The sequence below is a fragment of the Dendrobates tinctorius genome, unplaced genomic scaffold (assembly GCF_039654945.1).
Source record: "Dendrobates tinctorius isolate UK_male_01 unplaced genomic scaffold, ASM3965494v1 ptg000155l, whole genome shotgun sequence".
Taxonomy (NCBI): domain Eukaryota; kingdom Metazoa; phylum Chordata; class Amphibia; order Anura; family Dendrobatidae; genus Dendrobates; species Dendrobates tinctorius.
The window spans coordinates 13,651,041-13,676,351 of NW_027361822.1; the positions used below are offsets into that span (position 1 = coordinate 13,651,041).

At 42.9% G+C, this 25,311-nt stretch overlaps 1 protein-coding gene and 1 pseudogene across 1 annotated transcript in view; one reads left to right on the plus strand and one right to left on the minus strand.

Moving 5' to 3' along the window:
- LOC141051017 (uncharacterized) overlaps window positions 1-25,311 on the plus strand; it is a 104,183-nt gene that overhangs the window by 57,243 nt on the left and 21,629 nt on the right.
- Window positions 19,363-20,421, minus strand: LOC141051116 (COP9 signalosome complex subunit 8-like; annotated as a pseudogene).

Genomic DNA, 25,311 nt, shown 5'->3' on the forward strand with positions numbered 1-25,311 from the left:
TCTCTCTCTCTTCTCTAGTATTAGCTATCCCTCCTAGCTTTGTGTCATCAGCAAATTTAATCAGTTTACCCTCAATTCCTTCATCTAAATCGTTGATAAAGATGTTGAACAATACAGGGCCCAGGACAGAGCCCTGTGGTACCCCACTTGAGACATTCTTCCAACTGGATGTGCAGCCATTTACGACCACTCTTTGGGTCCGATCACTAAGCCAGTTATGAATCCACCTAACAGTTGCCTTGTCCATTCCATACTTAATCATTTTTTCAATAAGGATTGTATGAGAGACTTTGTCAAATGCTTTGCTGAAGTCAAGATATACTATATCTACAGCATTTCCTTGATCCACCCAATCAGTGATACCGTCATAGAAGGAAATTAAGTTAGTCTGACATGACTTATTAGTTACAAACCCATGCTGACTCTGTTTAATCACTGCATTCTTATCCAGGTATTGACATACATGTTGTTTAATAATTTGTTCAAAGATCTTTCCTGGTATAGAAGTCAGACTCACCGGCCTATAGTTACCTGGGTCCACCTTCTTCCCCTTTTTGAAGATAGGAACAACATTTGCTCTTCTCCAGTCTTCTGGCACTTCTCCTGTTCTCCAAGAATTTTCAAAGATTATAGAGAGGGGTTCAAAAATTTCTTCTGCTATCTCCTTCAGTACTCTGGGGTGTAATTCATCTGGACCTGGAGACTTGAATTCATTTAGGCTAGCTAAGTGTTTCCTCACTATCTTTCTGTTTATAGATATCCTGGATTCTTCTATTCCCTTAATAGGACAGTGAATAACAGTTGATGTTACATTTCCTTTCTGAGAGAAAACAGATGCAAAATAGGAATTTAAAAGTTCAGCCTTCTCAACATCCTGTCTTACCATTTCATCATTTTCATCCTGTAAAAATCCTATGGCATCTTTGACTTTTCTTTTACTTTTGACATATCCCCAAAATCCTTTATTATTGCTTTTGACATCTCTTGCAAGCCTCAATTCATTTTCAGCTTTAGGTAATCTGATTTGTGCCCTGCAGGTTCTGCAGACAGCATTATATTCTTCTTTAGATATGCCTCCCTCTTTCCATTTTATAAACATTTTTTTCTTCCTTTTTAGCATGTGCTTAAGTTCTGTGTTCATCCATCCTGGTTTCCTTAACTGCTTCCTATTCTTCCCTCTTTTCGGAATTGTTAACAACTGTGCTTTGAGAATTTCATTTTTCAAGATTTCCCATCCTTCCTGGACATTTTTGTCTTTAAGGATATCCAGCCATTGGATCCCTCCAATTCTCTTTCTGAATCCCTTAAAATCTGCCTTTCTGAAATCTAACCTTGACGTCTGAGTCTTCACAGGTCTTCCGCCTCTAGTTATCCAAAATTCTAAAATAGCATGGTCGCTACCTCCTAGGGTCCCAGCCACTTTTACCTCCTCAACCATTTCCTCCCTGTTTATAAGGATTAGATCCAAAGTAGCAGTTCCCCTTGTTTTCTCCCTTACCTTTTGGAAGATAAAGTTGTCAGCAAGAGAGGATAAGAATTTCCTTGACCTGTTAGTTTTGCCTGAGAGAGATTCCCAACAAATGTCTGGATAGTTGAAATCTCCCATGACAACTATGTCATATTTTTTGGAGAACTTGGCCATTTGATGCATAAAGAGTTCATCCATAGCTTCAGGTTGCACAGGCGGCCTGTAGTAAATGCCTACAATGGTGTCCTTTCCATTGTTCTGTCCTTGTATTCTTACCCAAACAGTTTCCACAGAACTCCCAGTCTCTGAAGCTTCAATCTCTGTGCAGATATACGCGTTTCTAACATACAATGCGACACCCCCTCCTCGTTTATCAGATGCAACAAGTCCCGAATGACGCCAACTTCATGGGACTCTGTGCCATGCACTGTTTCAATGTGCAACCTGGCCATAGGGTAGTCTTTTGCATCGCCATGTATGCACCGAACGCCAACCCTTTTACCCGGGAGTAGGTTGAGAGGAAAACTGGCCCTTACAAGGGTCACCAAGCTCCCGGAGTCCAGAAGCGCCATTGCTGCTCGACCGTTCACCTTCACGGGACACGCTTGTGTTCCCTCGTTAGGTGGCGAGTTCACACTGCCAGCTGGATATGCATAGTATGAATGGCGTCCCATGCTGCAGTCCATCTGCTCGGTGGTCTGGGGACAACGGGCAGCTATATGTCCTGGCCCGTGGCACTTCCAGCAAATAATATCACCCATGGGGACCTTGGGCACCTCCTCCCCCGCCCCTTTTGACCTAAGAAGCGCCACCCCTTTTTGTGACGCCGCCCCCTGCTGGGATTCCCAATACGGAATGGGCTGCTTCCCCAAGGAACCTTCCATTCCCTGGTATCTCTCGACCAGCCCAACCAGTTCATCGGCATTTTGGGGATCACCCTGGGCAACCCAAGTCTGTAGGGGTCTCGGGAGAGAATGCACAAACTGATCCATCACCACTCGCTCTACCATCTGCGCAGGTGTAGAAGACTCGGGCTGCAGCTATTTCTGGACCAGGTGCAACAGGTCGAACATTTGGGAGTAACCAGGAGGTTAGCGTGCACTCAAGTCCAATAGCGAGGTGCAGGTGTAACGGACCAGTAGGTCCTATTACCAATAATAATCTAATTCACCGCACACTCAGAGGGGTTTATGCAAACAAGTGCTCATTTTATTATATACAAAACATGTGGGAGCCAAACAAGAATATACAGCACGAAGTAGAAGCGATATAATTAACACGACATTTCGGCTCAGTCCGAGCCTTTATCACTTTTATCGCTGCAAATAAAAAGAAATCCATCAGAAAATGTAAACATAGAGAGAGGAGATTACAACACCATACAAAATTCAAAATAATCCCAATATATTACAGTAGTAAAAATATATACAAGATATATACAAATATACATGGAAAACATGGATATACAAGAAGACAAGTCTCAGTAAACTAGCACCATCTTAGGTAGAATAGGAGAAAAGGGATTACCTGAATTGAAATTCGGATCTTTGAATAAAGAGGAATAGAACTCCCAAGAGAATAGCCCAAGAAAGATGACTGAAAGGAATTGTCAAAATCATGGTTAGTAGATTCTTATGTGTAGATACCCTACTGTCTCTAGAAGGTCATACAACAGGCCATCAGAATAAGGGGAGTATAGTGTGTTGCTATAATACAAATGTGCTATAGAGGGGATGTGATAAGTTGATCCCCATGATGGGCAATATATAGTCCATGATGTCCATACAATTCTAAGTACGCATTGTACTGTGTAGTGTGATACAGCACATAAGGAAATGAAAGTTGCTACATGCATGTTTAAATGATAGCAATGCTCCCATGGGATGACATGTGCTATATATAGCGTGTACCTTATTTGCTGACAGTTGGTTGCTAAAGCATCCCTACATAGCGCTATCCAAAAAGGACTTGTGTACAATACCTGTTGATAGGGTGCTATACAGCGGTGCTCCCACGCCTAGCTGAAATGGCGTCATGCTATGTCCATCAGGGTTAGGTGGTATTTATATGAGAACCCGGTGGCAGCGCGCGACCGGAAGTGAAACCTCTGAACCGGAAGTGATGTCGCGCTGTCTTAATGTAAGCACTGCGCATGTCTAAGGACTATACCCTTGAGCTGTATGTACACAGCGGTTGCCCTGGTGATAGGCAAAGAGGGGTAATGCTAACATTATGTGCAGGATCTAGACTAAGTGGATATAACATTAATCAAGATGCGGTAATAAGTAAAAAATGCATGAGTGTAATTAATGAGGCATCTGGACACATATGAAAAAGGTAAAAAAATAATGATAATTAAAATAAAAAATAAAAAGGAAAAATAAAAAATAGAAGATGGTAAATGGAGGTAAATGAACAAAAAGTAAGCAAAAACACTATAAGCTCGTGTAAAATTCCTTATGCATGTATTTGTATGGACACACATACATATATATATATAATATATACACACATGGTGGGTAGATGGAGCTCTAAAGGGAGTGTAAATAACTCAATTTGAGACAGTCCAGTGGGCGGAGCAAACTCACCTAGGGTTATAGTGTACTAACGAGTCTGCAAAATAACAGAAAAAAGGTTATTAGTCATTATATAAGCCAGTCTATTTCTCTATTAAGCCCTCTAGGGGCTAAAGTGTCCAGCTTATGTATCCAGTATGTTTCCCTCTCTCTTAATAATTTAACATGATCACCACCCCTCCGTGGACGAGGTACATGCTCAATCACCTTATATTTCAACTGTGCAACTGAATGTCGGTATTTAGTGAAGTGTTCAGGCAGGGGTAACCAGTTTTTTTGACATCTTATCGTTGACTTGTGGCTGGCAATACGGTCCTTCACATGTTGAGTTGTTTCCCCTACATAGAGGAGGCCACATGGGCATTTCACCAAGTAAACCACAAAGTTCGAATTACACGTATAGTAGCCCCGTATCGGGAAAGACTTGCCTGTCCTTGGATGTGTGATATTGTCTGACCTGATCACATTCGAACAGGCTGGACAGTTAAGGCAGGGAAATGTGCCACAGCGACGAGGGGCGAGTAACCTCTGGGTAGTAGTAGAAACTTTACTGCCTATGTCAGCCCTTACCACCTTGTCACGAACATTAGTGGGACGTTTTGTACAAATTAATACCGGGGCCTCAAAGGAACTGATGTCCGGGTAAGCCTTAAAAAGGAGAGGCCAGTGTTTCTTGATAATAGAGTATACTTTAGGCATCAGCGGATGAAAGGTGTGAACAAATGGAATCCTTTCTCTAGAGAATGTTGTGGGTGGAGGGGATGGAGGAGTTAGTACCCGTTGTTTTTCAACCTCAAGCAACTTCGATGGATACCGTCTGTCCTTAAATTTCTTAGCCATTGTATCTAGTCTCTCATTGCGGACGTCCCGATCCGTTACAATACGTGCTACTCTGTTGAACTGTGAATGTGGTAGACTGTTCTTAGTGGCCCTTGGGTGACAACTCGAGTAATGCAACAGACTGTTGCTATCAGTAGGTTTACAGTATAGGTCCGTTGATAGAGTACCCTCGCTATCCTGTAAAACTCTTGTATCTAAAAAAGGAACTGATTCCATACTGAAATGTAGCGTGAATTGTAGCTCTGGATAAATGGAATTGAGATATAGATAGAAATCCTGCAATGATGATGCCGTTCCTGTCCAGACGAAGAAGATATCATCGATATAACGGTGATATTCGGTAGCATATTGTAAAAAAAAGGGTATTGCAAAAAACATGATTAATCTCAAAATGGTTCATATAAGCGTTAGCATAGGCCGGTGCTATGTTCGCGCCCATTGCAGTCCCGCACCTCTGTATATAGTAGGTGTCCTCATATAAGAAGTAGTTTTCATGTAATACTAGTTTAAGTAGGTCTATACAAAACTGTATGGAATCTGTGGACAAGTCTGAGGAATTAAGTAGAAATCTTGCGGCTTCAATTCCTTTATCATGGGTGATCGAGGTGTATAGGCTATTGACATCAAGGGTGGTAAGGATACTACCCGGGGGTACTTTGCCCAATTTTTGAATGATTTTCAAAAAATGTCCCGTGTCTAAGAGGAAAGACCTTGTCTGTTTGACTAGAGGTGTGAATATTCTCTCAAGAAAAATTGATAGTGGAGATAGAACCGAATCCGTAGATGCAACAATCGGTCTGCCTGGTGGATTTTGTAAAGACTTATGTATCTTGGGTAGTACATAAAAAAAACGGTGTAATTGGATGAGGGTTCACAAGAAAACTGGCGGTTTGGCTCCCACATGTTTTGTATATAATAAAATGAGCACTTGTTTGCATAAACCCCTCTGAGTGTGCGGTGAATTAGATTATTATTGAACATTTGGGAGTAGGCGGTTTGTCCCGGTGATAAGCCCAGCGGTGAACTCTCTGTGCCCTGACAGTCATTGTCACCCCCAAATGTGCGAGAATCTCGGCTTTTAGTTTTGGATGTTCCTTGGCATCTTGCAAAGTCAAATCATAGTGCGCCTTCTTGGGCTCCCCCCGTCAGGTATGGGGCCAGTACCACTGCCCACTGCTCTGGCTGAAGTTTTTCCCTCTCAGCCACCCAATGTGCGTCTTACCGCCTTCCTGACGTGGGTGTCATCAGCCAGACCTGGGGTTGGGGCACTCGTCCTGCCCTCCTGGATGGTGGTTGCCAGAAGCTGCATCTGCTGCCGTTGCTCCTGCTGGCTCTGCTGGATCTGTTGTAACAACAGCCTGTTGGTCTCCTGTTGTTGTGACTGTGCCTGGACCAGGTGTTTCAGCAGGTCCTCCATTTTTCCAGGCAATGCTTGCTGGCTTGTTGCAAACTTGACCCGGGACCTGCAGTAACAGTCTCACGGCTCTGCTGGGAACGCTGCCCACACGTCTAGCACCAGTTGTAGGGACTTCACTCGCTCAGGTGCAGCGGGAGACAATCAGGAGGCACGTTCCATGTAAAGTTCATAGGGTTTATTGCTTCATAAACCAAAGCAGCAGATCACCAAAAGAAACAGCCTTCAGTTCAAGAGAAAAAAAACATAAATGTCCATTCCTTCCGGCTATGTCTTGGAGCCCCAGCACACACACGAGGCTTGTCCCTCCTCACATACAGATGCCTGGTTCAGGAGCAGGCCACATTATAAGGGTGTAGCCGCACCCATGAACCCAACAGCTGACTGGTCACCTGACTGTGACCTCACCACAGGTCCTTGCAAAACAATAATAATACAGCAATATCTGTTATGCCTTACATTATGGAGACAAGCCATCTATGAGACACATATCTCCCATCGATTATACAACCCTTAGCCACGCCACACATGATATGTGGGAAAAGGTTGAAAAGTTCGAGGGAGCCAAATACTTTCGCAAGGCACTGTGTGTGTGTGTGTGTGTGTATGTGTGTATATATATAATATATAATATATTTATTTATTATAGAGACACACACACACACACACACACACACACACACACACACTGTGGCAGGCCTGTACGGGCTATACACAGCGGTCGCAGTATATTACACAGTGGTATAACCTATATAACGTACATACCGCAGTCGCAGTTTCACCTATATAATGTTTGTGTGAGTGGTAGTGTGTGTGTGTGTGAATGTATATGTGTCTATGTACAGGCCCGGATTGGCAATCTGCCGAGGCGGGTATTTGTCTGGTGGGCAGGTGGCACTGAGCTGGAAAGTGGCCGTGGGCCCTTTAAAACTGTTGAAGTCCTGTTTCCCTGCGCTGTCTCGTGTGCACACGCTGAAATGGCCTCTCTGCATTTGCGTGTGTGTGTGTGTATGAAAATAAGAAGCACTCCGATTAATTGTGGAAAGTGGAGGACTCTTTATTAGCCCATGTTGCAACGTTTCAGATCCATAACAGAACGTTTCTCTGCTATGGAATTGAAATGTTACCAAGTGGGCTAATAAAGAGTCCTCCACTTTTCTCTTTTTTAATCGGTGTGCTGATTATTTTCTTTTTATAAATCCCTTTGATTTAAGGGTGTGTGTCCTAAAAGTATTTCACCCACCACTTAATATTTGGTGGTGCTCAGTTATGACACAAATATCAGGGCTGACATCACCACTCGTCGCAAGTTGGCAGGTGCAGAGGTCCACAAGCCCTCAGGGACATGGCATGCTACGGGGCTTGTAAGTCGTGGAGCCCCAGTACCAGTGCCGACACAGTTGAAAACAGTGATGAGTGAGGGAGCCATATTTGGGGGCCCATGGTACTGTCTGATGACAAATGCACTAGCAGGATGCAGCAGGCCTCCACTAATAAAGGCAAGGGGCAGCACAGGTGCAAACTACTGATAAAAACAACCACCCCACACCTACCAGACCATGGAGGGTTTGGCTGCCTAGTAGAAAAAATGCACATAGATATGGCTTGCATAGGATGCAAGTCACACAGGCAAGTGTGATACAAAGTGTCTGGCTTGCAACCTATTAATGACGCCCACAGTATTATCAGGCAGGCTGCTCCAGCACTTTAGTATGCAACACACAGGGACAGACACCCAATAGACCAAGCCAACAGACAGGGTTTTGGGAAGGCCATATCGGGTGGTATGAGTTTTTTTTAATTTTTTCTATGTTAGCTGTTTTGATATTAGTGTTAGGACTCGCAAACATGAGGAGCCTTGACGCGGCTTGCGGGCTTAATCTATTTTGGCCAAAATATTAACCAATACCTCATTCAATGTACTCATTGTATGCATTAAGTTTTTGCACTTATATCAGTTTTTGCAGGATGTAGCCGGGCCTCTTTCTGTTGGCTTGGTCAATTGGGGAGTGGTACAACATGGATCATCTTAGAAAATCTATCACAAATCACCCAGATAAGTCATTCTCTGAGAGACAGGAAGATCGGAAATGAAATCCATTGAGATATGGGTCCATGGCCTCCTGGGCACCGGCAGGGGCATCAACAAACCACTAGAACGAGAACAGGGCTTGGACAGAGAACAAGTCCCACAGGACTGTACAAAATTCCTGACATCACGAGATAAGGCAGGCCACCAAAAAGACTGACTCATCAAATCTCTGGTACCCAAAATACCTGGATGACTAGCCAACGCGGAGCAATGAATGAATTTCAGACATTTCTCTCTTCCTCCACTGGTCAGGGACATACAATTTTCCCATAGGGCAACGTTCAGGATTGTCCTCCAGAAAATCCTCCAGGGCACGTCTCAAATCGGGTGAGATGGCGGAAAGAACTACACCCTCGGTTAGAATGGTAGTAGGCTCGGTCACAATAAGAGAATCCGCAAAGAAACTCCTAGAAAGGGCATCCGCCTTAACATTCTTAGTGCCCGGAAGAAAAGAGACCACAAAATTAAAACGCGTGAAAAACAAGGCCCACCTAGCCTGTCTAGGATTCAAGCGTTTGGCTGATTCAAAATAAATCAAATTCTTGTGGTCGGTGAGGACCACAACTTGATGTCTAGCTCCCTCCAACCAATGTCTCTACTCTTCAAATGCCCATTTCATGGCCAACAATTCCTGATTCCCCACGTCATAGTTACGTTCAGATGGGGAGAATTTTCGAGAAAAGAAGGCACAGGGATTCATTTTAGAAGTCACCGGATCTTTTTGGGACAAAACGGCTCCTGCACCAATCTCAGAAGCATCTACCTCCACCTGAAATGGGAGTGAGACATCAGGTTGCCGTAGAACCGGAGCAGAAGGGAATCTCTGCTTAAGCTCCTGAAATGCCGAGACTGCCTCTGGAGACCAATTCACCACATCAGCGCCCTTTTTGGTCAGATCAGTCAGTGGTTTGACAATACCAGAAAAAATACTTATAAATTTACGGTAGAAATTAGCAAAACCCAAAAACTTCTGGAGAGCCTTCAAAGAAGTGGGCTGAACCCAATCATATAGTATGGCCTGTATCTTGGCCGGGTCCATTTTAATAGCAGATGGGGACAAAATGAATCCCAAAAATGAAATCCTCTGTACACCAAAGAGGCACTTAGATCCCTTTAGCATACAGAGAATTTTCCCTCAAAATCCGGAACACAGTCCAGACATGTTCCACATGAGAATCCCAGTCACTGGAAAAGATCAAAATATCATCTAGATAAATGATCAAAAACTTATCCACAAAGTCCCGGAAAATATCGTTCATAAAAGATTGGAAGACAGAAGGGGCATTAGTGAGCCCAAAAGGCATCACCAGGTACTCAAAATGTCCCTCTGGAGTATTAAACGCTGTCTTCCATTCATCCCCGTGCTTGATGCGAATAAGATTATACGCCCCCCTGAGGTAAAGCTTGGTAAACCAACAGGCACTTTTAACTCTGGAAAATAAATCAGGGGTAACGGGTACTGATATTTAACAGTGATTTTGTTAAGGGAACGATAGTCAATACATGGCCTTAATGAACCATCTTTCTTGGCCACAAAAAAAACCCAGCACCTAAAGGTGAAGAGGATGGTCTAATATTACCCTTCTTCAACGACTCCTTGATATAAGATCGCATAGCATCATGTTCGGGTACCGATAAGTTGAAAAGCCGACCCTTGGGAAATTTACACCCGGGCATTAACTCCATTGCACAGTCATAACTCCTATGAGGAGGCAAAGATGCAGACTTACTCTCACTAAATACATCAGAAAAATCAGCCAAATAGTCAGGAATATCATGAGACTGGGGAGAGGTGGAGAAAACAGGAGTGTCACTAAGAACACACTGACAACCCCAACTCACCACAGACACAGATTTCCAATCCAAAACAGGATTATGAGTCTGCAACCAGTGAAAACCCAGAACAATAGTCTCATGCAAATTGTGCAACACCACAAATTTACAATTTTCTTGGTGGTCCGGGGCGACCCGCATTATCACCTGGGTCCAAAACTGGGGTTTATATTAGCAAAGTCTAAATCCATCAGATTCAAAGCAGCTCCTGAATCTACAAAAGCCTTAGCGGAAAATGTAGACAAGGCGCAGATCAGGGTAATTGTCAAAAGGAACTTAGGCTGTACACTGCCCACAGCAAATGTGTGAGCAAAACGTTTTTCTCGTTTAGGGCAGACAGAAATAGTATGAGAGGCGTCCCCACAGAAAAAACACAGCTTATTACGCCTTAAAAACTCCTGACAATGCGCCCTAGACAAAACCCTATCACATTGCATGGGTTCAGACGTTCATTCAAAAGGCGGCAACGCCTCTCGTGTAGTTTTACGTTCACGTAAACGCCGATCAACTTGAATGGCTAATGACTTAGAATCGTCAAGACCAGAGGGAACAGGAAATCCTACCATAGCATCTTTTACGGTTTCTGCCAAACCCTTCCGAAAGAGAGCTGCTAGGGTATCGTCATTCTATTGAGTAAGGACCGCCCACTTTTGGAATTTTTGACAATATAGCGCTGCAGAATCCTGACCCTGGTTCAATGCCAATAAGGTTTTCTCAGTTTAATCAATAGCATTAGGTTCATCATACAACAACCCCAAGGCTTGAAAAAATGCGTCCACATTGGTCAGAATAGGATCTCCGGGTGTCAAAGAAAAGGCCCAATCCTGGGGATCGCCACGCAGCAGGCTGCTGCACAGAGCTCCCTGATGAGTTAGGTTTCAAGGCAATAAATAGTTTACAATTATTCTTAAAATTCAAAAATTTAGACCGATCCCCAGAAAACACATCAGGAGTAGGAATTTTTGGTTCAACAGCAGATGATTGAGCGAGATAGGCAGAAATTCCCCGCACTTCAGCAGCGAGCTGGTCAACACGATCGGACAATTGGTTAGTCTCCAGTAAAGAAAAAGAGGAAAATATATATAAAAAAATTCTGACACTTTTTTTTTTTAACAATTCTTTCCTTCTTTTGAGTACCCTAGAGTCTGCGGTTAGGCTGGTGATTCTGTCATGATTGGGTCACCGAGGAGGAGATCAGGCCCAAGCTAAGCCACAGAAAACCAGAGAGGTTGGTAACTAAGCGGATTGCAGACCCCTGATCTTATCCACACAACTAGCAGTAGCCGTGGAGTGTGCCTACGATGATCCTAGACGCCTCGGCACAGCCGGAGAGCTAACTAAGCCTAAAGCCAGAAAAGGGAGATCTAAACTGCCCTAGAGCAGACCCCAAAGGAATAGATAGCCCCCAAACATATATTGTTGGTGAGACAAGATGAAAACACAAACGCAGGCAGGAAAATAGACTAAGTAAATGATCTTCTTCTGCTCCCGCCATCTACTAACCTCCCTAAATCTGACATTTCCCTCTCCGTGGGTGGCACCATAATAACACCCCGACAGCAGGCGCACTGTCTGGGCGTTATGTTTGACTCCGATCTCTCCTTCACCTCCCATATACAATCTCTTGCCCACTCGTGCCGCTTACACCTAAAGAACATCTCTAGAATCCGCCCTTTTCTCACCATGGAAACAACAAAAACCCTCACTGTCGCCCTGATCCACTCCCGCCTGGACTACTGTAACGCTCTATTAATTGGCCTCCCACTTACTCGACTCTCCCCTCTCCAGTCCATCCTTAATGCAGCAGCCAGGGTTGTCCATCTGGCTAATCGTTTCTCGGACGCGTCCGCTCTTCGCCAGTCGTTACACTGGCTGCCCATTCATTACAGGATACAATTCAAAGTACTTGTTCTCACCCACAAAGCTATCCACAGTGCGGCACCCCCTTACATCTCCTCCCTCATTTCTGTCTATCGGCCTAACCGACCACTGCGCTCTGCAAATGACTTTCGACTAACCTCTGCCCTAATCCGTACCTCCCACTCCCAACTCCAAGACTTCTCCCGTGCTGCGCCAATCCTCTGGAACGCTCTACCCCAAGATATTAGGACCATCCACAATTTGCATAGTTTTAGGCGCTCGCTCAAAACACATTTGTTCAGAGCGGCCTATCACATTCAGTAATCAGTCATTTTATGCTTGTGTGTGTGTGTGTAGCCCATTCACTTTCTCCATCTATCCCCCACCCCCTGAAGATGGCTGGACCATCATTGTAAATACATAATTGTAAATGCAAACCTGTGCTTTGTATCGCCCCCACCTCATTGTAAATTGTAAGCTCCCACGAGCAGGGTCGTCTTATTTCGCTTTAATTATTGTATTGTTAACGTTATTACTTATGACTGTTGTGTTTGAAACTGTTCAACTGTAAAGCGCTGCGGAATATGCTGGCGCTAAATAAAGATTATATTATTATTATTATGGGGCCCACACTGACTAGACAGGAAAGGAAAGACACTGTCTGCAATCACGCAAAAAACCCTGCAAAAAGTCCAACACGTAAGGGACAAAAACAAACTGGCACAAGCAGTAACATATGGACGGTGATTCAGCACAGCCCCAGCCGGAGCTGGCTGACCCACACAAAACTGAAATAGACAAAACCAGATCAAATGTAAGCAGAATAGCAAATGAACACTTAGCTGAACATGCAGGGACTGAGCTGGAACATAGACCTCAGGAGGCAGGAAGAAAATCACCAGCAGGGTTAGAGGGAGTCGGCTGTCTTAAATCCCAATCTGAAACCCCAGATCTCCAATCGTCGTCCTCATTATCAGGTGGCAAGCCTCTGTTAATCAGATCAGCTCCATTACCTCCAGTAACCACCAGAGGGAGCCCAGAAAGAGAACTCGCAACCACTCTGTCAATTTGACCAGTTTCACTACCTTCAGTAATAACCAGAGGGAGGCCAGAAAGCAAATTCACAACAGTGGAGGCCTGTTGCTTCCTGCTATATGTGCATTTGTCATCAGACAGGGTTTTGGGAACACCATATCTTGTGGTATGAGTTTTTTTGAATTTTTTCTATGCTAACAGATTAAAAGCTCATAGATTTTGAATAATATCCCATATATTACAGCTGCAGCCTATGAATATTGATAATATTTCCGGGTCCACACCTGCAATTAGGAAAGCTCCACTGGCGGATTGAGTGTGATGAAACAATTTGTGGACATTGATTAGTGTCCCAAATAAGACAGTTGTAAACTCCGGATATTGATAATCTCCCATTTCCACACTCGCAACCGTAATCACTCTGTCAGTGGTTCGATTGTTTGATATTAGAAAATTGTTAAGACGGCGAATAAGTTTTAATCTTAGGAATAATCATTAAAAGTTAAATTTTAAAATTACTCCAATTGAATTAGTGAGTGAAATTTTGTTAATTAACCCCTTTCTGTCACATGACGTACTATCCCATCCATGTGCCCTGGGACTTAATTCCCAAGGACGGGATAGTACGTCATATGCGATCAGCGGCGCTCTCGGGGGGAGCGCCGCTGATCGCGGCCAGATGTCAGCTGATTATCACAGCTGACACCCGGCTCATGGACCTCCCTGACACATAAACCCCTGGCACACTGCGATCAAACATGATCACAGTGTACCGGGGGGCATAGGGAAGAATCACGCAGGTGATCGCGCTGTTCCGAGGGCCTCCTCCCTGCAGGCCTCCGGATCCAATATGGCCACGGGGGCCTTCAGGGTCCTGCAGGGAGGTGGCTTCCTCAGTGCCTACTGAGAGCAGGCACTGAGAAAGTCTCTTCAGTGCCTGTCAGATCACTGATCTGATACAGTGCACTGCAAAGTGTCAGATCAGCGATCTGAAACTTTATAATAATGTCCCCCCCCCCCCCCCCCCCGGGACAATATAATAAAGTGAAAAAAAAAATCGTGTAAAAATAATTTTTAAAAGATCCTAAATAAATAAAAAAAATTTTTAAAAAATTCCCTAATTCATTTTTTGCAAATTAAAAAAATAAAAATACACATATTTAGTATCGCCGCATCTGTAACGACCTGCCCTATAAAACTGTCCCACTAGTTAACTACTTTAGTGAATGCCTTAAAAAAAAAAAAAAAGCAAAAAACAAAGCTATATCATCATACCGCCGAACAAAGAGTGCAATAACGCGCAATCAAAAAGATGGATACAAATAAACATGGTACCTCTGAAAAAGTCATCTTGTCCCGCAAAAAATGAGCCGTCATCAGCGAAAAAATAAGTTATAGCTCGCAGAATAAAGCAATGCAAAAATTATTTTTTATATAAAATTGTTTTCATTGTATAAAAGCGCCAAAACATAAAAAAAATGTAAATGAGGTATCACGGTAATCGTACTGTCCTGAAGAATAAAAACGCTTTATCAATTTTACCACATGCGGAACTGTGTAAACGCCCCCCCCCAAAAGAAATTCATGAATTTCTGTGTTTTGTTCATTCTGTCTCCCAAAAATCGGAATAAAAAGCGATCAAAAAAGTCACGTGCCCAAAAATGGTACCAATAAAAACATTAGTTCGTCCTGCAAAAAATAAGACCTCACATGACTCTGTGGGTCAAAATATGGAAAAATTATAGCTCTCAAAATGTGGTGATGCAAAAACTATTTTTACAATAAAAAACGTCTTTTAGCGTGACAGCTGCCAAACATAAAATCCCGCTATAAATAGTAAATCAAACCCCCTTTTATCACCCCCTTAGTTAGGGAAAAAGAATAGAAAAATAATACAATTAAAAAAATGTATCTATTTCCATTTTCCCGTTAGGGTTAGGGCTAGGGTTAGGGTTGGGATTAGGGTTAGGGGTGTGTTAGGGTTACGGCTAGGGTTAGGGTTAGAGTTGGAATTAGGGTTAGGGGTGTGTTAGGGTTAGGATTAGGGTTAGGGCTAGCGTTAGGGGTGTGCTAGGGTTAGGGCTAGGGTAGGGGTGTGTTAGGGTTGGAGTTAGAATTGGGGGGTATTAGCGTACTCGGGTCAAATTGGACAAAAACTTTTGGGGTTAAATTTCTCCTGTTACCCTTGGGAAAATAAAAAATTGAGGGCAAAAATATTTTTGTGGAAAAAAAATGATTTTTTTCTTTTTATGGCTCTACGTTATAAACTTCTGTGAAGCACTTGGGGGTTCAAAGTGCTCACCACACATCTAGATAAGTTCCTTGGGGGGTCTAGTTTCCAAAATGGGGTCACTTGTGATGAGTTTCCACAGTTTAGGAACATCAGGGGCTCTCCAAATGCGACATGACACCCACAGACCATTCCATCAAAGTCTGCATTCCTTCTATTCCGAGCCCCGACTTGTGCCCATACAGTAGTTTTCTCCCACATATGGGGTATCGGCGTTCTCAGGACAAATTGGACAACAACTTTTGGGGTCCAATTTCTCCTGTTACCCTTGGGAAAATAAAAAAATTGGGGACTAAAAGATCATGTTTGTGGAAAGAATATGATTTTTCTATTTTCACGCGTGGGCGTTGTAAACTTCTGTGAAGCACTTGTGGGTTCAGTGCACACCACACATCTAGTTAAGTTCCTTGGGGGGGGTCTAATTTCCAAAATGGGGTTACTTGTGGGGGTGTTTCCACTGTTCAAGCACATCAGGGGTTCTCCAAATGCGACATGGCGCCCAATCTCAATTTCAGCCAGTTTTGCGTTGAAAAAGTCAAACGTCGATCCTTCCCTTCCGAGCTCTGCCATGCGCCCAAACAGTGGTTTACCCCCACATATGGGGTATCAGTGTACTCAGGACAAATTGCACAATAGCTTTTGGGGTCCTGTTTCCCTTGGAAAAATGAAAATTGGGGGTGAAAAGATCATTTTTGTGGAAAAAAAATGATTTTTTAAATTTTACGGCTGTACGTTATAAACTTATGTGAAGCCCTTGGGGGTTCAAAGTTCTCACCACACATCTAGATAAGTTCCTTGGGGGGTCTAGTTTTCAAAATGGTGTCACTTGTGGGGGGTTTCCACTGCTTAGGCACACCATGGGCTCTCCAAATGCGATATGGTGTCCGATCTCAATTCCAACCAATTTTGCGTTGAAAAAGCCAAACTGCGCTCCTTCCCATCTGAGCTCTGCCATGCGCCGAAACAGTGATTACCCCCACATATCAGGTATCAGCGTGCTCAGGACAAATTGCACAATAACTTTTGCAGTCCAATTTCTCCTGTTACCCTTGGTAAAATAAAAAAAATTGGACCTGAAGTAATACTTTTGTGAAAAAAAGTTAAATGTTCATTTTTTTTTTTAACATTCAAAAAATTCCTGTGAAGCACCTGAAGGGTTAATAAACTTCTTGAATGTGGTTTTGAGCACCTTGAGGGGTGCAGTTTTTAGAATGGTGTCACTTTTGGATATTTTCTGTCATATAGACCCCTCAAAGTTACATCAAATGTAATGTGGTCCCTAAAAAAAAAAGTGATGTTGTAAAAATGAGAAATCACTATTCAACTTTTAACCCTTTTAACATCCTAACAAAAAAAATTTGAATATATATATATATATATATATATATATATATATATATATATATATATATATATATATATATATATATATATATATATATATATATATATATACAGTGCCTACAAGTAGTATTCAACCCCCTGCAGATTTAGCAGGTTTACACATTCGGAATTAACTTGGCATTGTGACATTTGGACTGTAGATCAGCCTGGAAGTGTGAAATGCACTGCAGCAAAAAAGAATGTTATTTCTTTGTTTAATTTTTTTTTAAATTGTGAAAAGTTTATTCAGAGGGTCATTTATTATTCAACCCCTCAAACCACCAGAATTCTGTTTGGTTCCCCTAAAGTATTAAGAAGTATTTCAGGCACAAAGAACAATGAGCTTCACATGTTTGGATTAATTATCTCTTTTTCCAGCCTTTTCTGACTATTTAAGACCCTCCCCAAACTTGTGAACAGCACTCATACATGGTCAACATGGGAAAGACAAAGGAGCATTCCAAGGCCATCAGAGACAAGATCGTGGAGGGTCACAAGGCTGGCAAGGGGTACAAAACCCTTTCCAAGGAGTTGGGCCTACCTGTCTCCACTGTTGGGAGCATCATCCGGAAGTGGAAGGCTTATGGAACTACTGTTAGCCTTCCACGGCCTGGACAGCCTTTGAAAGTTTCCTCCCGTGCCGAGGCCAGGCTTGTCCGAAGAGTCAAGGCTAACCCAAGGACAACAAGGAAGGAGCTCCGGGAAGATCTCATGGCAGTGGGGACATTGGTTTCAGTCAATACCATAAGTAACGTACTCCACCGCAATGGTCTCCGTTCCAGACGAGCCCGTAAGGTACCTTTACTTTCAAAGCGTCATGTCAAGGCTCGTCTACAGTTTGCTCATGATCACTTGGAGGACTCTGAGACAGACTGGTTCAAGGTTCTCTGGTCTGATGAGACCAAGATCGAGATCTTTGGTGCCAACCACACACGTGACGTTTGGAGACTGGATGGCACTGCATACGACCCCAAGAATACCATCCCTACAGTCAAGCATGGTGGTGGCAGCATCATGCTGTGGGGCTGTTTCTCAGCCAAGGGGCCTGGCCATCTGGTCCGCATCCATGGGAAGATGGATAGCACGGCCTACCTGGAGATTTTGGCCAAGAACCTCCGCTCCTCCATCAAGGATCTTAAGATGGGTCGTCATTTCATCTTCCAACAAGACAACGACCCAAAGCACACAGCCTAGAAAACCAAGGCCTGGTTCAAGAGGCAAAAAATCAAGGTGTTGGAGTGGCCTAGTCAGTCTCCTGACCTTAACCCAATTGAAAACTTGTGGAAGGAGCTCAAGATTAAAGTCCACATGAGACACCCAAAGAACCTAGATAACTTGGAGAAGATCTGCATGGAGGAGTGGGCCAAGATAACTCCAGAGACCTGTGCCGGCCTGATCAGGTCTTATAAAAGACGATTATTAGCTGTAATTGCAAACAAGGGTTATTCCACAAAATATTAAACCTAGGGGTTGAATAATAATTGACCCACACTTGTATGTTTAAAATTTATTAAAATTTAACTGAGCAACATAACTTTTTGGTTTGTAAGACTTATGCATCTGTTAATAAATCCTGCTCTTGTGTGAAGTTTGAAGGCTCTAACTTATTTGCATCTTATCAAACCTGCTAAATTTGCAGGGGGTTGAATACTACTTGTAGGCACTGTATATATATATATATATATATATATATATATATATATATATATATTCTGAGACCGATGAGTAAAATGTTGTCACACTGGAAATATGTGGAGAGCTGTCATCTTTTATATGTTCCCATGTTACAAAGCCTTTCGAACCAGCATCCTTCATTCAGAAGTGAGGAAAAGCAAAGTGGACCTCCTGAAACACGGGGTGGTAATGTAAGAGGTATTACAGCACAGAAGACCCCGTTACAGTTTTTTGTGTGCCATATATCTGTGATTTAAGGGCATAAAATTTCAAAGTTGGAAAATTGTGAAATTTTCAAAATTTTTGTTTTTTTCACAAATAAACACAAGTGATATCAATGAAATTTTACCACTAACATGAAGTACAATATGTCACGAGAAAACAGTGTCACCAGGATCCATGGAAGCGTTCCAGAGTTATTACCTCATAAAGGGACAGTAGTCAGAATTGTAAAAATTGGCCCGGTCATTAACGTGCAAACCACCCTTGGGGTAAAGGGGTTAATTCTTATCCTCTCTTGCTGACAACTTTATCTTCCAAAAGTGTAGGGGAGAAAACAAGGGGAACTGCTACCTTACATCTAATCCTTATAAACAGTGAGAAAATGTTTGAGGAGGTAACAGTGGCTGGGACCCTAGGAGGTAGCGGCCATGCTATTTTAGAATTTTGGATAACTAGAGGAGGAAGACCTGTGAAGACTCAGACGTCAAGGTTGGATTTCAGAAAGGCAGATTTTAAGGGATTCAGAAAGATAATTGGAGGGATCCAATGCCTGGATATCCTTAAGGTCAAAAATGTCCAGGATGGATGGGAAATCTTGAAATAATGAAATTCTCAAAGCACAATTGTTAACAATTCTGAAAAGAGGGAAGAATAGGAAGCATGTCTGAAATTACTAGAAGGAAAGAAGATGCCAACGTGTTCCACTACTAGCAAGACTAGAAAAAGTCACAAAAACAGCAATAATAAGTCTTGTGATGCAGGCTCAGAAGTCCAGTCGTAAGCTAAACAGGTAATTTAACCTATTGATTCACATCAGAAAGAAACAAATTCAATAACTATTACTAAACTTTTTTTTTTAAAAAGCTCAAACCACTTTAATGCCAGAACAACCTATCATATAATATGGTGCATAGGATTAAGACCTTTCTGGCAGAAAAGTGGTTGATGCCCACCAAAGTCAAATTTCAGGTCAGTTTATTGGTGCCTGCTCCCATTCTCATTAACTCTGTCCAAACCCAGACTTGGGTGACCGGTAAGAGAACAGCGATTGCAAAGTGTAAGAGGAGGCAATGAAGTTGGGAGAATCCTTCCCAAACTGCCTACTGCTCTCGTTTCTGTGCCTTCTTGATGTAAGGCTTGGGAGGCAGAGCTAGTTCTCCAGGAAAGCCACGTAGTCAGTGTAGCAGTCAGTCTAGCCAGCTGCTGCTTGTTGGGGATAAGAGACAGGGGAGCAGAATCGGGTTTCTTGGGCATCACCATACATGTGGTGGAATCAGCCTGCCAACCCTGCTCTACGACACCTTTAACAGCGTCTTCTACAGAAAGTCCAACAAAGGCTGCCAAATCGTCAGCAGAAATTGATGCATAAGCTTGTGCTACCAGGCCAAATGCGCGCCGTCATGTAGCATCTCTTACAGCCTCGATGATGGGCTGTATGTTTTCTGACCACTGATGGGCAACTATTGAACAATAGATTCCTGGGAAATCTCTCTGCCAGATCCTTTTTCCTACCTCCCAGATCCAACCAATCTCTGGACTTGAAGATCTGCCAGCAGGCGGGATTCTTTTCCACAAATAGCGAGCATTATTCATGTCATTATGCAAGAGGTAGAGGACTAAAAGTTGACTGTAGACTTGAGGAGTAGCAACACCTCCTGGGGCCTCCAGTTCCTGCTCCTCACACTGCTCTTGAAGCATTTGGTAAAATTCCGAAAAGTTTGATTTTGGCGCGCACGGCGCACTGTCAAAAGTGCGCAGCGCAGGTCAAAGCGCAACTAGCGCACGGCCTGCGCACGATCTGCGCACCCTATGCTAAAGATAGGGTGCGCCGATCGCAGGCGCCGCTGTGCGCTAGGAGGCGGCGCTACAAGCAAGGGGCGGGCACGCCGGGCAGAGAGCCGGCTCGGGGGCGGAGCTACCCCCGGCCGTGCGTGCGCTTAAAAAGCGCTAATGTGAAACCAGCCTTAGATGAAGGAATTCAGGGTAAACTGCTTAAATTTGCTAGGAGGGATAGCTAATACTAGAGAAGAGGGAGAGAGGATTCAAAAAGATATAAATAAACTGGAGCAGTGGGCAGCAACTAACAAAATGGTTTTTAACGGAAAAATGCAAAGTACTACATCTGGACAATAAAAATGAAAAAAGCATATACAGAATGGGAGGAATAGGACTAAGCAACAGTACATGTGAAAAAGACTGGTATACTAATAGATCACAGACTGAATATGAGTCAACAGTGTGATGCAGCAGCAAAAAAGGCAAATGCAATTCTAGGATGTATTAACAGAAGCATACAGTCTAGATCACGTGAAGTCATTATTGCCCTCATCTGGAATACTGTGTCCAGTTTTGGGCGCCACATTTTAAAAAAGACATCAACAAACTGGAGCAAGTTCAGAAAAGAGCTACCAGAATGGTGACCTGTCTGCAAACCCTGTCTTATGAGGAAAGGTTGCATGATTTGGGAATGTTTAGCTTGCAAAAGAGAAGAATGAGAGGAGACATAATAGCTATCTACAAATATCTCAAGGGCTGTCACATTGTAGAAGGATCATCTCTATTCTCATTTGCACAAGGAAAGACTAGAAGCAATGGGATGAAACTGAATGGGAGGAGACACAGATTAGATATTAGAAACAACTTTTTGACAGAGTGATCAAAAAGTGGAACAGGCTGCCATGGGAGGTGGTGAGTTCTCCTTCAATAGAAGTCTTCAAACAGAGGCTGGACAGACATCTGTCTGGGATGATTTAGTGAATCCTGCTTTGAGCAGGGGGTTGGACCAGATGGCCCAGGAGGTCCCTTCCAACTCTACCATTCTATGATTTTCTATGATTTTAATATTGGGGACATTTTCTTATCACTTAAACTGTGAATTTCTTTCCGTGAAGTCTACAAGCTTTATTTTAGGCTTTGTCCATGTTCATTTGGGAGTGAGGAGTAAGTAGTTGAGATTTTTACTTCACTACTTCAGGGAGATCCTCAATCCTGGTACGACTCACTGTTTCTCTGGTCAGTTGATGTTTTTTTGAGGCTCTAGGCTTCGTGCATCATGATCCGGACTGTGTCTCTCTTGCTGAGTCTAAGCTATATAAGCTCCAGCAGGAAGACAAACCAACAGAGGAATTTTGTTCAAAGTTGAGTAGGTGACCTACTGACACCTGGTGGAACAATCCTGCTCTTAGGAGTCAGTTCCTGTCTGAAAGATTAAAGGATGCTTTGCGAAATTCCTGAGTTGTTGGAGGCTGCCATGGCCATACGTGTAGATAGGCGCCTCAGGGATAGACCTGTTGTGATTCAATTCCCTTTAGTACTCCCTAAAACCAAAGTCCTTCCAATGTGCTCTGAAAAACCGATGCAGTTAAGGGGCCTTCCCTCGGTATGAGCCTCCAGCTATTCGCCGTCAAACGATGTTGTGTTTTATTTTGTGGTCAAAAAGGTCATTTTATTGAGATCTGTTCTTTACCAAGGCACCAGAAAGTCGTCAAAAAACTTCTTACCCCAGGTTGAATGGAAGATAGCAACCTGGCTGTATATATCTCCTCCGCATGTGTATCTCAGTTTTTTTTTTACCTCCAGAAGTGGTTATATGTACTGTGACAACTTCACTTTCAAGGTACTATAGGGGAGATATGTAGCATTGAGGTTGTTAGCTCCAGTAATATAAACTTGGAAAAAATCATCCAGTGCACTAAGGTTAGGTTCACATTGCATTAATGCAGTCCGTTCAACACATAGCGTTGATGGACTGCATTAACGCTACTGTCATATTGTGATTGCCTTTAGCGATCACGCTAGCGCAGCTTCCTTATCTGCGCTTGTGGTGACGGACACCCGAACGCTGCAGACCGCGTCCGAGGGTCCGTCGCAGAATGACGGGCACATCGCTAACGCATGCGGATTATGGAATGCGTTAGCCATGCGCTACATAATGGCGGTCTATGGCTGCGCTAACGCATCCGTTACATAGCGTTAGTGCCGCTATATAACGGATGCCGTCAGCACATTGCCATTAGCTCAATGTGAACCCAACCTAAGTGATCAGAGGGGTTAACACTAGGACTACCGGACTGGCCACCCCCCCTAGAACTACCGCATGGAGTCATTTTGACTTCTGGCTTGTTTTCGTTTATTTTTAGAGTTTCTTGCTCCTGGTGTTGTTGTAACTTTAATTTTATAGAATGGTATAGAATGCAAGACAGCAAGAATATCGTCAGGCTTTAGCGCACTTCTTCTAGCCATATTAGCATAACTGCAGGATGTATTCTACAGAAATGATGTAGTCCACTCAAGAGTTCACTGATGGATGTGTATGTCAAGTATATTTGCAAAAATGCTAATTATTATAAGTCTAAGCCAACATTTATTCTAAACATACAAGTAAATGAAAACTAAAAGAAAGAATAACATTTAACGACAAAGACTAGCAAAAAAAAATAGAGTACCTTTTTTTCAAAATTTACCTTTCATTACCAAAGGGAGTCATTTTGACTCCCAGTCCCTACTATATTTATAGTAGGGAGTCACTCCCTTGGGTAATTAAAGGTACATTTTGCAAAATAGGTACTCTTTTTGTTCAAAAATTATTTATTGTCACAAAATCTTTTTTTGCATCCTAAATGAGTAAAAGTCACCAAGTCTCAAGCCAGAATTCGGAAAAATGTAAACACAGAAGAAACTTAAAAATTGCGAGGAGTCAAAATGAATCCATCCGTAGTTCTAGTGTTAATCAGCCATGTTTAGTGCTAGGATGATTGAACATCTGTAGAGTGGGAGGAGTCCAGAGGATAAATACCCAGTTTTCTAGAGCATTTGAGTGTGGGTGAGTCTGGAGGTGCAAGCTCTAGAGATGTGCTTTTGTATTAAGGAGCGCTGGACTTATGGAGATTGCAGATCTCCCGCTAAAGGACATGAAAGCTGGAATCTAAGCCAGGTGGGCTAACCAGCACTACTGCATGGACTTGTCACTTTTTGCTTTACCTTCTGCCGGACAAAGACTTTATTTGTATTTCTGGTGATGTGCTTTATGAGGATTGCAATAAACTAGGCGGTCTTTAAATAGAAACTGTTCCTGTGTCTACGTCTTTAAAAAGTTGAGTGAGTTGACCTACCACGGTACAAAAACTGAGAAGATATCTATCCACTTGGATAGTGGGGCAGGAGCTAATATGGTGGATACTCGGTTCGCCAGGGACCATGGTCTCTCCTGTGGTATGCTGGTGAAGTCCATCCCCATATTTGCTATTAACACTGCACCTCTCGGTCAGGGAAATTTTACGCTGTGCATAATGTGAACCTGCACATAGGGGCTCTTCACAGGAAGCTCCTTTCTTGTTAGTCTTAGAAGGTCTCCCTACTCCTATTCTGTTAGGATTTCCCTGGACAGATAAATTAAGTGGAGTGATTTCTGCAAAAGTAATTGCTTGTGTACCATCATTTCTACTGCTTCTACGAAAACCATACACTCTTTTCTGGCTGATTTTGTGGATGTGTTCGTAGAAAAGGGGTGCCAGGAACTACGTCCTCACCGTTTATATGATTGCACTGTAAACTTGTTTCTTGGAGCAAAATTACCCAAAACCAGATTATACAATTTGTTTGACCCTGAAAGTCAGGCCATGAAAGATTACATCTATGAGAGTCTTCCTAAAGTACATTTTAGACCCTCCTCTTTGCTCGTAGCAGTGTGGTTCTTCTCTGTTAAGAAGATGGGGGGCCTGCGATCCTTGTTTAAATTTTCGTAAATTTATCTGGATTACTATCCGAGACCCGTATCCCTTCCCACTCATTCCCGACTTTTTTTAATCAGATTGTCAGATTTTTGGGTCAAAATGTTTCTCTATCTTGGACCTCGGGAGCCTATAATCTGATTAGCATCAAGGAGTGGGATGAGTGGAAGACTGCCTTTAACACACGTGAAGGGAATTATGAAAAACTTGTCATGACCTTTGGATTGACTAATGTCCCAGCCATTTTCCAACATTTTGTTAACAACATTTTTCATCACCCTGTGGATAGGTTTGTCATGGTGTAACATGACAATATTTTGATATACTCACCTGATCTCAAGTCACCTCAAGTACACGTCAGGCAAGTAGTGTTACAGGTTCTGTAGGATAATAAACTACGCCAACTTAGAAAAATATGTATTTGCCATACAAGAGGTGCAGTTCCTGGGTTTTCTAGTGTTTGTTGCAGGTTTCCGTATGGATCCTGATAAGCTCCTTCTTGTTCGGAAATGCGATGTGCCAGAAAATCTAAAAGCATTTCAATGCTTTTTGGGGTTTGATAATTATTATCAGACGTTTATTAAAAACTTCTCGTCGATGGTCAAACCCATCACAGACTTCTCAAAGTGGTCTGACTGCGCTCATCAGGCATTATCTTCTTTGAAGAAATGCTTTTCCACTGCTCTTGCACTTTTTTAACCCGATGTTTACCAAACATTGCTGAGGTTGATACATCTGAGCTAGCGGTTAGGTCTGTGTTGTCTCAAGGATCGTCCACTGCTAAGCAGCGTCACTGTGCCTTTTTCTCAAAAAAATTGTCGTCGGCCAAAAGGAACTATGACATAGGCGATAGAGAACTTTTGGACATCAAGTTGGCTTTTGAGGAGTGGCATCA